The following is a 16464-nucleotide window of genomic DNA, read 5'->3' on the forward strand; positions in this document are numbered from 1 at the left end:
TCCCCCCCCCCCAGCCCCCAGGAGCAGTTTACAAGCCTCTGTATGCTCTTTTTGTGTGTGCAAAAAAATGAGGTGTGCAGAGGGTTTGGGAGGCCTGCAGAGTGCAAAAACTTTTTTTAATGTACGTCTTCAAAATCATGGTGCGTCTTATACTCCAGTGTGTCTTATAGTATAAAAAATACAGTACTTAATTTGGGGGCTTGGTTGCTGGTATTTAGCATTATTTTGTCTGTATTAATGGTGAAAATGGGCTTTATGCTACCAATGCCAACGGCTGGTCTAGAGTATTTACAATTCAACTTTTGTTTCACACATAAATCAAATAGGTCTTACAGTTACTGGGCAATCCTCGGAGCATATTAAGTGTGCCTCTAATAGCCTTTAAAGCTTTAATGCTCCTTCCCCGCTTTGCATAGGGAGGGAGTGCGCCAAGTGAGGCTACTCCATCATTTTTTTATCTTTTCCCGTGATTATAAAAGGGAATTTGGAAGTACTTCAGTTCATAAACCGTGACAGTTATGGCGGAGATTAATTTTTACAACTTGCATGTATAAAGTTGACCAAATTATACATCGTCTTTGAAGGTTTTATAATTTGACGAGACGGCATTGCCTTCCCATGGGTGGGAAATATTATAGTTTTTTTTAAAAAAATCCTGTAAAATAAGTGCAGGCATTTCTGTAGCTACACAAAAATAGGGCCAGCAGGAGCAACATCCTGATTAAAGTACAGGTGCACTACAATTGAGGGACCCATTTTTAGCACCTCCCTCTCAGCAGCTCCCTACAGCAGCAGTCACCAACTGGTGGTCTGCGAGAAAATTTTGATGGTTCACACAAAAATTATTTGCATTTTTTATATTGCACTAAATCAGGGGTCCTCAAACTACGGCCCCTGGGACAGATATGTGCAATGGACGCTTGTGTTGCTGCAGAGAAGCTCCCCCTTTGGGGTCTTTTTGTGCAGTTGGTGGGGGGCAGAAATTTTTACTTGGGGTCTGCTTAAGCCTCCTGGTGAGGGGCTTTGGGTGAAGGCTGGCGGGAAGCACCGCTGGTGGCAAAGAGTCGGAGGGCCCTAATTCAGTGGGACTGCATCATGGCCTGGAACTGGCTGACCATCTCAGTCTGCTGAGCCTCCAGGTGTCGGCACCTGGCCTAGCATTCCTGCAGGTCTTGCCTCTGCTCGTAATCATCAGTGAGGTGCTTCTGCTGAGCCTCCTTCTCGGACAGATCGAGTTTGAACTGAGACAGCTGTTTTGCCAACTCTTTCTCATGGTGGCTGCTTAGCTCCAACAGCTGCTTCCTGTTGGGGACCTAAGGGGCCCGAGCAGGAAAGCAAGGAATGGCTGGGAGGGGAGGGGCTACTAGACACCGGCAAGGCGCCCCTCGATGTGAGTGACATCAAATTGGCCACGCCTATCCAGTCACATGATCACCTAGCCATGCCCACCCAGCCAGATCATATTAATGGTCTGCGGGATTTAAAAATTATGAATTTATTGGTCCCTGAAGTCCAAAGGATTGGGGACCCCTGCCCTACGTGACTGGGGTGTGGGGTGGGGTGCTAGTCCTGACATCTCCCCAGCCCCAGCCCAGCCTCCTTCACGGGCTCCTTATTGTGAAGAAAAACAGAGGAGAGGAGAGTGCTGTGTCTGGTGAGTTTTAATGATAGTTTGCAGTGCTCCGGGGGCCTATAATCACCTTTTGTGACCTTCTGACAAGTTAAATCAATGGGGAAGCCAGAGTCACTTAACCACGGTGTGGCTAATGTAACAACCACTTCACAATTGTGGCAAGAAAGGTGGTAAAGGAGCCGAGGTGGCCACAAAGAAGAGGGGGTCAATTTATTTTTCCAAAGCACCAGAGGGTGGGCAGGACAAGAAGCAATGGATGGAAACTAATCAAAGAGAGAAGCAACCTGGAATTAAAGAGAAACTTCCTGACAGGGAGGACAATTAACCAGTGGAACAGCTTGCCTCCAGAAATTGTGGGACGCTCCATCACTGGATGTTTTAAAGAAGAGTCTAGCTAGACAGATATTTATCTGCATTGGTGTAGGTTCTCCTGCTTGAGCAGGGAGCTGGAATAGAAGATCTCAAAGGACCCTTCCTGCTCATTCTATCCTACATAGATAGTAAAGAAGAACACATTGCAGGACTAAGGGTGACATGATAGCAGTGTTCCAATGTTTGAGGGGCTGCCACAAAGAAGAAGGGGTCAACCTATTTTCAGGAGACCCTATATACCTCTTCTGTAGAAGAGGTTCCACAAATCTACAGTGCCATTTAGAACCGGTTCCAGCTCCCTTCCCCCGGCCATCTGCACATCATCAAGATGAAGAGCGAGAGGAGGAATTCTGGGAGTTGAAGTCCATAAGTCTTAAAGCTGTCAAGTGTGAACACCCCTGGGATTTCTTTTTCTAAAGGGTTAGGGGTGCAAGGGTCTTGTAACTTGACAGCTTTAAGACTTGCACACTTCAATGCCAGAGTTCCTGAGCCAACATGACTGAAGGAGGAATTCTGGGAGTTGAAGTCCATAAATCTTAAAGCTGTCAAGTTTGAACACCCCTGGGGTTTTTTTCCCTAAAGTGTTAGGGGTGCAAGGGTCTTGTAACTTCACAGCTTTAAGACTTGTGTGCTTCAAATGCCATAGTTCCTGAGCCAACGTTTTGGTTGCTAAGCAAGAGTGTTGTTAAGTGAGTTTCACCACATTTTACAAGTTGACCACGCCCACCCGGTCACATGGTCAGCAAGCCACTCCCACTCAGTCACATGGCTGGCAAGCCACTCGCACAAAGCAGGCCGCACCTACAGAAGAGGTTCTAAAAATTTTGAAACCCACCACTGCTATATATCACTCTGGACAAATGGCCCTCTAATCTCTTATTGAAATGCACCAATGATGGAGCACCCACAACTTCTGAAATCAAGATGTCCCTAAATTCTGGATTTTAATATTCTTGGTTTCTTTCCATTCAGTTATGCCAGAGACTGCCTGGACATGTCCCTGCACTTTTCTTGGCTATGGCCTCCTGATTTCGGAATGGTTTCAATCTATTTTTATTACATGATGAAGAAGTAGAAGAAGTAGAAGTAGAAGTAGAAGTAGAAGTAGAAGTAGAAGTAGAAGTAGAAGTAGAAGAAGAAGAAGAAGAAGAAGAAGAAGAAGAAGAAGAAGAAGAAGAAGAAGAAGAAGAAAAGACAAACATGGTTTGCTTTCTTCTTCTTTGATGGGGGAATCGTAGCTTTACAGCTTTTTCAAAGCACCAGAAGGCAGGACGAGAAGCAACGGATGGAAACTAAACAAGGAAAAAAGCAACCTAGAATTAAGGAGAAATTTCCTGACAGTGAGAACAATTAATCAATGGAACGGCTTGCCTCCAGAAGTTCTAGATCAACGGTGTCAAACTCAACAGCCGGGGACTGGATACGGCCCATGGGGTGCTTAGATGTGGCCTACAGGACTGCCCTGGACTGGCCCATGGTGCCTCTGCCACTGAAAACCTTGCTAAGGAGGGCCGCACATGGCCCTTGCGAGCTTCGTTTTCACCGGCAGAGGATTGCAGGAGGCCATCGCAGCCAAAAACAGAGCTTGGGAGCCCGTTTAGCTGGCAGAGAACTTGGGACACCACAGCAGAGGTGGGTTGCTCCTGGTTTTACTACCAGTTCGCTTCATGTGCTTTTGCACATTTCAATGTAAATTGTTCTTCGCGCATGCACAGAACAATTTAAAGTGAACTGTGCATGCACGCGTACTACTGAACAATGCACCAGCAATGGCAGAGGCAACCGGGGAACCGGTTCAGGGGCATGGCCAGCCTGGGTCACTGCCATTTCTACGACCCAGGCCAAAATACCACTACCAGTTCAGCCGAACCAGGAGCACCCCACCTCTTCACCACAGGTGCCCCCCAACACAAGTGACATCGAGCTGGCCACACCCACCCTGACTATACTCACCTCAGCCCCCCCAGGTCAAACACAACCCTGATGCGGCCCTCAATGAAATCGAGTTTGACCTCCTCTGCTCTAGATGCTCACTCACTGGAGACTTTTAAGAAGAGACTGGACAACCATTTGCTTTGGAATGGCATAAGCTCTCCTGCTTGAACAGGGGTTGGACTAGAAAATCTCTAAGACCTCCTCCAACTCTTCTGTTATTTTGTTCTATTCAATTCAATTCACATGACTCATCTATCTCAAAGTCAGGACTATTCCTCTACATTCCCAGGCTGGATTGCCTACTACAGCCCTGTAGCTTCCACAATCCTTGGAAGGGAAGTTGGGGGGTTGGGAGACCATGTTTTCTATCCTCTATTAAAAAAAATCCTCCTGGCTTTCATCAAAGGGCCAATACAGCCACCACCCAGAAATCACTTGCAGATGGTCCTGCCTCCTTGACAGGAGATGATTTTTATTTGATTGATGTGAATAAGGGGGCAGCAATAACATCATAACCTAAGCCGGGAAAGTATTTATGCACCATTCTGTGTGTATGCATGCAGAATAAATCTGTTTAGTCATCATTATGCAATCCTAGCATTACCATCCTTTAAATAGGTTTTTTGGGGGAAAATATCCTTCTTCCAGCTCCATGAAAAAAAGAGTTTCTGTTGCGGTCCGCCAGCATCCAGATTCAGAGAGTGAGGAGGTTGGGGAGGAACATGGGCCAGTCCTGGAGTCTGGCGAAGACTCTGATGAGGGCTCTGCGTCGGAGGCAGAGAGGGGGGCAGGGCCATATGCCAGTTATCAGCTGCTTTCAGATTCAGACATCAGTGAGTCAGACGAACAGCTGGAGCCTGTTCCTGGTGCAGCATGCACAGAATTGCCAGACGAAGAGAAGAAAGAAGAGTGGGCGACATGGGAGTAAGACCAGAGGTGGATGATGAATGGCCAAGGGATGGGTTGCTGCCGGTGTTACTGTCGGTTGGCTGCACGCATGCATGCACAGTTGCCTATAAATTGTTCTGCGCATGCGTACATTTTAAAAGGATTAAGAAACATGCCGGAAATGGTATGAGTGAGTGGGGAACTGGTTTAGGGGTGTGGCCAGCCTGCTGTCCCTACCGGTTCGGTGACCCACTGACATTTTCCACTTCCGGTTCTCCCAAACAGGTGCAAACCGGTAGCAACCCACCTCTGGAATGGCCCCTCCCAGAGGAAATAAAAGAGGAGCGAAAGGGGAGTGGAGTTTGCAGGAGACAATTAGTTCGCTTAATTGGTTCGTGACTCTCCGAGACTCCTTGCCAAGTTTTGCAGATATCGGCCTGGCAGCTTTCCAAGCCAGATAAGGTCTGTGACTGTAAATCCTCCCTTGAAAGACTTTGCTGGATGTGAATGAGCAGAATTCACAGTAAATTAATAAAAGGGGTCTTTTGTTGGGACCAGGAGTTCTTGGAAAGCCTCGGTCAGAACAGTTTCTACAACAAAAAACCCCAATACCCGGAAAGTTTCAAGGGCTTTTTGAACCCAAAACGTAATTCCCAGGAGCAGAATTGCAGTGGTGGAATTATTGCAATCGTGTTATTAGGGCTGAGAGTGGAAGAGCTGGGTGGCGATGAGTAACTACAAAAAGTATTTTTTCCTACATGACCTCGGGGAAGCTGAAACATGACTTCATCGCCTAAATGTCTCCTCTGAAAAACAGAGGGGTGTCACTCTGAAGAGATCATGGGGTGAATATTCAGAAACAACTTGTGCTGCCTAAGAACATACCACTGGCTGTAGACCTGATCATTTATTTTTCAGCAATTCCTAGCTTTTCTGGGCAAACACTTGTTTTCTTTTCTTTTTCTCAAACGTCTGGGTTTATTCGCTGCAGCTTTAAAACCCCATAGAACATTTGATATATAAAGAGCAGCACAGATGGAGTTTGCTAATTGGAACGCTGCCCTCCCAGCAAGCACAATGCCCAATTGAAAAAAACCAAGGACATCAATTCTCTCCCCAAACATTTTCAAACACACACCCAAAAATGTACTTTGCAGCGTTTTGGAGAAAGGTCATATATGTGGTTGTTAAAACTACACCCCCCTTTCAGATGAAAGGCCAAAATGTGGTCCAGTGGATATAACAGAATAACGGAATTGGAAGGGACCTTGGAGGTCTTCTAGTCCAGCCCCCTGCTCAAGAAGGAGACTCTGCATCACTTCAGACAAGTGGCTATCCAACATCTTCTTTAAAACTTCCAGTGTTGGAGCATTTCAACTTCTGCAGGCAAGATGTTCCACTGATTAATTGTTCTAACTCTCAGGAAATTTCTCTTTGGTTGTAGGTTGCTTCTCTCCTTGATTAGTTTCCACCCATTGCTTCTTGTTTTACCCTCGGGTGCTTTGGAGAATAGGATGACCCAAAGTATGCTTGTATCTTTTAAAATTATTCATTGATAGGTAGGTAGGTAGGTAGGTAGGTAGGTAGGTAGGTAGGTAGGTAGGTAGGTAGGTGGGTGGGTGGGTGGGTGGGTGGGTGGGTGGGTGGGTGGGTAAGTAGGTAGGTAGGTAGGTAGGCAGGCAGGCAGGCAGGCACGCAGGCAGGCACGCAGGCAGGTGAATGGGATAGATAGATAGATAGATAGATAGATAGATAGATAGATAGATAGATAGATAGATAGATAGATAGATAGATAGATAGATAGATAGAGATAGATAGAAAGATGGAAAGATAGGTAGGTAGGTAGAAATGAGAGAGAAAGGTAGGGATAGATAGATGATAGATAGATAGATAGATAGATAGATAGATAGATAGATAGATAGATAGATAGATAGATAGATAGATAGATAATCTGAGAGTCTGGATGGATGGATGGATGGATGAATTTTTTAAAAAGCCTTCTTAATACTGAGCATTAAGGAAACTTTTACCCAGGAGTGAAATTCAGCAGGTTCTGACAGGTTCTGGAGAACCGGTAGCAGAAATTTTGACTAGTTCAGAGAACTGACAAATACCACCTCTGGCTGGCCCCAGAGTGGGGTATCAATAGAGATTTTGCAATACCCTTCCCCAGGAGTGGGCAGGGAATGGGGATTTTGCAGTAACCTTTCCCTGCCATGCCCACAGAACCGGTAGTAAAAAAACATTGAATTTCACCACTGCTCTCCCCTCTATTTAGAAGTTGATGTGTTGATTTGCATTGTATAATGCTTAAGAAGAGGCTGCCTCCTCCTTCCCCCCTTTTAATTTAAGTACACTGGACCATGATCTGGTTCATGATTATTATGGTCAGAGTTCACAAGATTCCCCCACCCTACTTTTGTTGGGAAATATTCACATACTTCCTTGTGGCTTTGGGAGTGTGATTTCAAAACTCACAAATGCATAGTGTGGAATTGGGGTTAATGCATCAAAGCGGTGGGGGGTGGGGGAATAAACATTTGGAATGATAATGAATGTGGCATAAGAAGAGAGGGGGCGGAAGGGAGGAGACCACCTCATCCAATCCTGAAGTGCCAGGAGCCTGCTGTAAATCAAGCCACCAAGCCATCTCAAGATAGAGGACCAGCTGGAGTATACATCATCCAGGTTTATTTAAATTGGGACCATTTCCACTGAGTTGGGTAGGTTGCCTAGGAATCTAACTGAAAGTCTGCCTGTATCCAACACCTCTTCCATCAGGGATTAGGATTAGGATTTATTTCATTTATATGCCACCCAAAGGGGACTCAGGGCGGCTCACAACTCAGTCAAGGGAAAGGAGGTACAAACAGGGGATAACAAAGACAAACAAACAATACACAATTTAAAAACACACAACAACCATACCATTCGAGAAGGGGGGGGCAGAAGCTCTTTAGCCCCAGGCCTGCCGGAATAGCCAGGTTTTAAGGGATTTGCGGAAGGCCTGGAGGGTGGTGAGGGTTCGAATCTCCACGGGGAGTTCGTTCCAGAGGGTCGGAGCAGCAACAGAGAAGGCTCTCCTCCGGGTAGTCGCCAGTCGGCATTGGCCGGCGGATGGAATTCGGAGGAGGGCTAATCTGTGGGATCTGATCGGTCTATTGGAGGTAATTGGCAGCAGGCGGTCTCTCAAGTACCCAGGTCCAATACCATGAAGGGCTTTATAAGTGACGACTAGCACCTTGAAGCGTATCCGAAGACCAATAGGCAGCCAGTGCAGCTTGCGGAGGATAGGTGTTACGTGGGTGAACCGAGGTGCACCCACGATCACTCGCGCGGCTGCATTCTGGACCAGCTGAAGTCTCCGAATGCTCTTCAAGGGCTGCCCCATGTAGAGCACGTTGCAGTAGTAGGGAAGAACCCACAACTGTCAAACTCATGATTCTTATGGGCTATTTCTGCTTATGGACCACAACCACATTTCTCATTAGATCCTCTTCTCTTTGGACCAAACATTGCATTTGAAAGGAGAAACAGAAGACAAAAATTATATTCTTTAGGGTTAAGATACATATTGCACCTTGATGACATTTGTGTATAGGAACTACTACAAAATTGAACTATTAGTCATGGCTAACTGGCATGAATGGCAACCAATAAACCTTCATTAGCTCCATCAACGTAAGATGTAATTATGAGACAATAAAGCTTTAATCAGAATCAGTGCCAACCATCCCTCCTCGTACAATGCCAAAAAATATAATTTTACTACCTACCAGTCCAGCTATTGGTGTTGACAGACGGTTGATCTTTTTAATGATGCCAGGTTTGATCTTGTTAATTAGACTATTAAAAAAGTGAAAGAGAGAGAGTTAATCAAAAATTCATTTTTAAATTCTAAACATAGACATTAAAACTACTGCACTAGATAGTACACACACAGAGAATAGATTAGGTAGAATAATTATTGTTTGATTCAGCTTTTGCATAATTAGATACCTGCTATATATTTATATCAAATCAAAATATATTTAAGCATTGGGAAATTTGATTTGATTTTGATTTTAATTTTATTTGTATGCCGCCCTTTTCCCTGAGGGGACTCAGGGCGGCTCACAATTCGGGGGGGGGGGGGGGGAAGTACAAAACAAGTTATACACATAAAGACAATACATCGTTAAAAAGCACAACAGTCATACTATTTGGGTGGGGTTGAAATCTTTAGCCCCAGGCCTGTCGGGACAGCCAGGTTTTAAGGGCAACGCTGAAGGTCTGGAGGGTGGTGAGGGTACGAATCTCCACGGGGAGTTCGTTCCAGAGGGTCGGAGCAGCCACAGAGAAGGCTCTCCTCCGGGTAGTTGCCAGTCGACATTGACCGGCTGATGGAATTCGGAGGAGGCCTAGTCTATGGGATCTTATTGGCCTTGTGGAAGTAATAAACTATATTAATGAAAGATGCTAAATGCAGGCTTCACATAGTTGGCTATCTAAAATATTGCTGTTGTTATTTAATTTTCTTTGCCTTCAAGGAAACTCTGTCCTGTTTAAGCCAAAGATTTCAACGTAAACTCTTGCCAAATCTTCAGTTGGTCTCAGTATCGCTCTGTATGAATCAACCATCCAAAATCTTTTAAATCCTCTTTTGTTGTGGAATAAATTTCTGATAAAACTCTTTGAGTTTCTTGGAGAGCAATTAGATGGCTGCTAGCTTAAAGATCCAATTTCGCTTTATAATACCGGAACGTTATCAGACTTATCAGTTCTTTCTGAAAAACAGGACACAATCAACTGCGGTGTGAGTTAAGATCCCAGAGTGTGAAGAGCAGAAAAGCTAGGGAAGTCTTTATTCCAGGGTGCCTCAAACCGATTTATTCCCTAGTTTGACTCAAAAGTTTCAAAAATCCTCAGGATAAACCATCAGTGACCAGAGTCACACAAGACTGGCTTTGAAGAGGCCTCCTAAAATATATTTTACTGAGATCCAAGTCAGTCCATTTTTGACTTCGGGACTGCTGATAATTATGGATAAGCACTTTTATTTAATGAACGGAGACTTATTATGGCTGGTCTACTGGAGATCATTTCGATTAGATGGAACATTACTTGGTGATGATTTATTTCCCAGCTGTCAAGTAAAGAGCAGATATGTATCAGCTCCACTGACATTAAGAACAGGCGAGGGAACTAGGATGCTCTGCTTTAAGCAAGGCTGAAGAACTGCCTGTTGATTCATTGTCCAAAGCACTGCAATCAACTAGAAGTGAATTAGAGTGGAGTGGAGTGGAGTAGAGTAGAATAGAATAAAATAGAATAGAATAGAATAATAGAGTTAGAAGGGACCTTGGAGGTCTTCTAGCCCAACCCCTTGCTTAGGCAAGAAACCCTACACCATCACCTCCAATCCCATGGTACCCAAGAACAATGATCCCTTAAGTATATGTTCTTCTATACAATGCAAGGTAAGGGGACAACTGGTTTTCCTTGATAGCTCAGCAGTGACTAAGTGGTGCTAAGATCATCTATCAATCAGAATAAAGCTGGAAGGGACACTGGTGGTCTTCTAGTCCAACCCTCTGCTTGAGCAGGAGATCCTATACCATTTCAGACAAGTGGCTGCCCGGTGTCTTCTTTAAAAACCTCCAGCGATGAAGCACCCACAACCCCTGAAGGCAAGCTGTTTCCATGGTGAATTGTCCTCACTGTTAGGAAGTTTCTCCTTAATTCCAGGTTGCTTCTCTCCTTGATTAGTTTCCATCCATTGTTTCTTGTCTTGGAAAAGCTGTAATGCTAAGGTCCCCCATCAAAGAAGAACAAAGCAAACCATGCTCATCTCTTCTTCTTCTTCTTCTTCTTCTTCTTCTTCTTCTTCTTCTTCTTCTTCTTCTTCTTCTTCCTCTTCTTCTTCTTCTTCTTCTTCTTTTCTCCTTCTCCTTCTCCTCCTCCTCCTTCCCCTCCCCCTTCCCCTTCCCGTTCTCCTTCTTCTTGAAATAAAAATAGATTGAAACCATTCCAAACTCAGGAGGCCATGGCCAAGCCTTGCTGAAAACGTTTGCCAAGAAAAGTACAGGGACATGTCCAGGCAGACACGTCTAGGAATCTGACACAACTGAATGGAAAGCAACCAAGAATATTAGAATCCAGAATTTAGGAACATTTTGATTCAGAAGTTTTGGGTGCCACATCACTGGATTTTTGAAGAAGAGATTGGAGGGCCATTTGTCCAGAACGGAATAGGGCAGTGAGGGAGAACCTTTTTGTAAAGGTGTGTCAAAATTGTGCGCGCGCACCTACACCCACAATCCAATGCGCCCCACCCACCTGCACATGCATGTGTGGCCCCCTGCGCATATGCGTATGACCCTCTTGTGTAGGGGGGAGTTTTTTCGCCCTCCATAGGCTCCGGAGTCTTTCCTGAAGCCTGGGGATGGCGAAAACAGCCTCCGGAAGGCTGAAAATCAACTGGGGAGCTGACGGCTCTCGTGCCAGCAAATTTGGCTCTGTGTGCCACCTGTGGCATGCGTGCCATAGGTTCGCCATCACGGTTATAGGCCCTCCTGCTTGAGCAGCAAGTTGGGCTAGAAGACCTCCGGTGTATTCTGTAATGCATCTTCTCAAAGAGCTTGTTCTTTCTTCCTTCCCCCGTCCTTTCTTTAACATTTCATTTTAAAGGGTGGCATCCAAATCAGAATACATTTTGCTTGCAGGTGGGTGTTCGTTAGCATAAAATGAAGTTTCAGAAGGAGATCTCCATCTGCCAAACATTGTATATTCTCACATTTCGCTGCTTGCCAGAAACAATAAATGCTACTTTAACATTGTTAAAATTAAGGGCTTTGGTAAAAGGCTAAGAGACATGCCTCATCGGTCTATTGTTCTCTCTTTGGAGATCAGGATGGCCCTCAGCCAGAGGTGGGTTCCTACCAGTTAGCACCTATTCGGTAGAACCGGTTAGTCAAATCTACCGAACCGGTTAGAAGAGGTTCCAACAGTGGACCCGGAAAGCAGGCCCCACCTACAGAAGAGGTTCCAAAATTTTTTGAAACCCACCACTGGTCCTTGGATATGATTATTCTACACTATCATGCTCATATTTATAAAACTCAGTGCCTCTGTGAAACGTGTGGATGACTACTGCATTTGTGGTGCAATCAGAACATTGCGTGTGTTGAAGTTGTTTTAACGCAAACCAAAGATGCCTTTTAAAAAACAAGTGTACATCATATTCTTATGCATGCCAATGCTGTGTGTGAGGTAATTTAAGGTGGTTCTGACAAGTGTCGTCGGCGTCTTCATATCCGGTCACATGGGCGGCAAGCCACTCCCATCCGGTCACGTGGGTGGCAAGCCACTCCCACAAAAGAGAGTAAGTTCGAACAATTTTTGAAACCCACCACTGCCTTCAGCCTATTGACCGCTTGTAAGGCCTTGATGATTTGGTTCTGTGTCCAGGACTGAGGTCCCAAACGTATGCAGGGCCCCATTTCTGGGCTATATTATCATCTAAGAACATTTTTTTCTTAGTTGCTTTATAATATTTATTTTTGGCATTTATATATTTACTTTTAGCGTAAGGATATTTATGTATGTAGTAGGGCTGTGCTGTTATTATCTTTCTCATCTATCCTACTACCTTGTCCTATTGGTTTCTTACAATTTAGTCTTTTATGATTTATGATTGTATCATATGATTTAGGATTTATCACTTTGTGGTTTGTATTACACTGAGAGCTTATGTTTGTATGTACCCTGTATCAGTGGTGGGATTCAATTTTTTTTTTGCTACCAGTTCTGTTTCCGTGGCTTGGTGGGCAAGGCATGGCTTGGTGGGCGTGGCTTGGTTGGCATGGTAGGGGAAGGTTACTGCAAAATCTCAATTTCCACCCAATCAGCTGGGACTCGGGAGGCAGAGAATACATGGGGGTGGGGCCAGCCAGAGGTGGTATTTACCGGTTCTTCGAACTACTGAAAATTTCCACTACCGGTTTTCCAGAACTGGTCAGAACCTGCTGAATACCACCTCTGCCCTGCATGTTTGTATGTACAATGAGAGCTTATGCACTAGATAAACTCCTCGTGTGTGTAATCATACTTGGCCAATTAACAATTGAATTCTATTCTATTTTCTATTCTATATTCTCTTCTTTTCCCTTCCCTTCTCTTTCCCTCTCCCTCCCCTACTCTACCCCTATCCTATCCATTTTTGTACCATATTGAAATTGAGTTAATTATTCAGCATTGTTCTCTGCCCAGAGTCACTTGTTTGAGATGGGTGGCTATAGAAAATAAATAAAATACATAAACAAGAAGTTGGAAGTTTAGTTTGGAGAAGTTCAGTTTTCAAAAAACTTCAGTTCGGGAGCAAAGCAAATGCCAATATCAGAAAAAAATGTGGGAGAAACACCTACAGTGATAAGGCTACAGGTGGCTCAGTGGCTAAGACATGGATTTTGTCGATCAGAAAGCTTGGCAGTTTAGTGATTTGAATCTCTAGTACAGGTCTCCTGCGCGAGCAGGGGGTTGGACTAGATTACCTCCAAGGTCACTTCCAGCTCTGTTACTGTAACTGTTCCTTACATCGCCTTCACTTTTATGTAGATGGCAAGTGCCCCTATGGAAGGCCCAAGCAAAAATGGTGAGATACAATAAATGCAGACATAAAAAATGTCCAATTGGACACGGATGCTGCATTTGAGCATACAAGATGGCATATATGCATTTGAGCATACAGATCCAAAAAGTGGACCCAGGACTCGTGGGAAAATGATGAAGATGAAGATGAAGATGAAGGAGAAGGAGAAGGAGAAGGAGAAGGAGAAGGAGAAGGAGAAGGAGAAGGAGAAGGAGAAGGAGAAGGAGAAGGAGAAGGAGAAGGAGAAGGAGAAGGAGAAGGAGAAGGAGAAGAAGAAGAAGAAGAAGAAGAAGAAGAAGAAGAAGAAGAAGAAGAAGAAGAATGGAAAGCTCAGAAGGAATGGTTCATGCTTTTGAAGTTGTTTATTTTTTTAAATTGTCCTGCGTTCTATCAATACACTCAAAGGTTCACATGAGATCCCCATTTGTCCCAAAAGGAGAAAATTGATAAAAGGAGGGAGGAAACTTGAACTGAGAGACATTTATGCAGCCTTAGAACATATGAGAAGGATTGTCTGAATTACAATGTCATTAGCAAGAGAGTTTGTCAAAACCAAAACCAAAACCAAACAAACAAAAACAAAAACAAGACTCCAGTTTCCGGGTTGTCGAGTTTCTGAAACCCGGGTGGTTTTATTTTTACCAAAATAGCATTGCCAAACATGACCCAGGGGGGATTGTTTTTAAAGGTAGCAAGGTTATCTAAAGGATGCTTTAAAATGACACTTAATATTGCAGGGATCTGGATCAGCCAGTCCTGAATCCCAGTAGGGCAGGGGTCAGCAACCTACGGCTCTGGAGCCACATGTGTGTCTTTCATCTCTCTGCTGCGGCTCTCTGTCACTCAAAATATGCGTCACAACCGCCAATGAGTGACACCTGCAGGTATGCAATTTATTGAGCTTTTCAAGTAGGCCAACTGCGGATAAATCCAAGAAAAGAAAACTTTCAGAGGAAAAAAGAACATTTACCGTATTTTTCGGAGTATAAGATGCACCAAGTTTTTGAAGAGGCAAATTTTTAAAAAAAGGTTTTGCACTCTGCAGGCCTCCCAAAATGGCCCATTTTTTTGCGAAAAGCGGGCCTGGTTTTTTGTCCAAAAAAGGGCATGCATAGCCTTTAGGAGGCTTATAGAGTGCTCCTGGGGCCTGGGCAGGCAAAAAATGAGCAAAAATGGCTTGTTTTTCACTCATTTTTTGCTCTCCCCAGCCCCCAGGAGCCCTCCGGAAGCCTCCTAAAGGCTATGCACAGCCATTTTTGCAAAGGGGGCGGGGTTTCGGGAGGCCAAAAATGCTCTATTCAGTGTATAAGTTGCACCCAGATTTTCACCCTCTTTTTTGAGGGAAAAAGGTGCATCTTATACTCTGAAAATTACGGTAATTCAACTACATATGCTAGTTTTGTGGCGGCTCAGGAAATAATCAGGAATGTGAAGGGTTTTTGTGGCTCCTGGTGTTTTCTTTTCTGTGGGAAAAAGGGTCCAAATGGCTCTTTGAGGGTTTAAAGTTGTCGACCCCTGAAGTACGAAATCCAGGGGGAAAAAAATATGGTCACTTTTAGGAGGTCCAGTTGGGCTCCCTTCCATGTTCCCCTTCCCACCCCAAAGGTTTCTTTTCCCCCTTTCACTGTTTCCTCTTCAAATAAGTTTGCTAATTTAATTCAATTTCGAGACCGCCTGACTCCTTAACCAATCTGGACAGCTTACAATTAAAAGACAACCACAACATACTGTATTTAGAAAAAGTCACAAGCAACCAGAAGATTATACGCTCCCAATAAAAAAAACCCCAAATCATAGCAACTCCCCAACCACCTTATCCCGAAGCCTGGGAGAACCACCGCATTTTTAACCATTTCCCACCCAACATTTCTTGGGGCGTAACATTGCAAAAAGCACATTCTTAATTCCTACCTACAATAGGGTGACAACATGGGTAGTCCTTACTTATGACTACAATTGAGCTCCAGGTATCTGTGGCTAAGCAAGACCGTGGTTAAGTGAGTTTTGCCCCATTTTACGACTTTTCTTCCCACCGTTGTTAAGTGAACCACTGCAAGTGTTAAGTTAGGAACACGGTTGTTAAGTGAATCTTTGCTTCCCTTTTTTTTTTATTGAAAAGTTTTTTTTTAATTAAACACACATTAAAACATTGGACACATTGTAACCATCCTGGCAATGTCTTTGCCATACATACTAGAACAGTGTTTCTCAACCTTGGCAACTTGAAGATGTCTGGACTTCCACTCCCAGAATTCCCCAGCCAGGGGAATTCTGGGAGTAGAAGTCCAGACATCTTCAAGTTGCCAAGGTTGAGAAACACTGTACTAGAATATAAAGTTAGATATTATAACCACCATGCTTATTTACAATTGGTCTATTCAGCATTTACAAATATAAAGCTATCGCATTTTCATCCATGTTGCTTTGTTCTTTTTCTTACATATTTTCACTGTTAAGATTTCATACATAATTCTAATCTCCATTCTATAAATCATAATCATTGCTTGTTTTGCGTCTGTCCTTTGTTATCCAACCATCGATAAAATTTATCCCAGATCTTATAATATTCTGATTCATATTGGTTCCTCGGGTCACTCTATAGGTAGTCTTATGACCTCAATTGAGCCCAAAATTCCTGCCGCTAAGTGAGACACTTGTTAAGTGAATTTTAAAGTCCTTGCCACAGTTGTTAAGTAAATCACTGCAGTTTTAGTAACACGGTTCTTAAATGAATCTTTGCTTCCCTGTTGACTTTGCTTGTCAGAAAGTTGCAAAAGGGATCACATGATCCCTGACACTCGCACCGTCATAAATATGAGTCAGTTGCCAAGTATCTGAATTTTGATCATGTGACCATGGAGATCAGTGGTGGGATTCAGCCAGTTCGCACCTATTCGGGAGAACCGGTTGGTAACTTTCTAAGCAGTTCGGAGAACCGGTTCTTGGAAGAAATCTCCTTTTATTTTTTCCCACTTTACATGGTTAATCCTATAAGGAAGGCAGGAAG

Source organism: Thamnophis elegans, chromosome 11 (assembly GCF_009769535.1).
Source record: "Thamnophis elegans isolate rThaEle1 chromosome 11, rThaEle1.pri, whole genome shotgun sequence".
Lineage (NCBI taxonomy): Eukaryota > Metazoa > Chordata > Lepidosauria > Squamata > Colubridae > Thamnophis > Thamnophis elegans.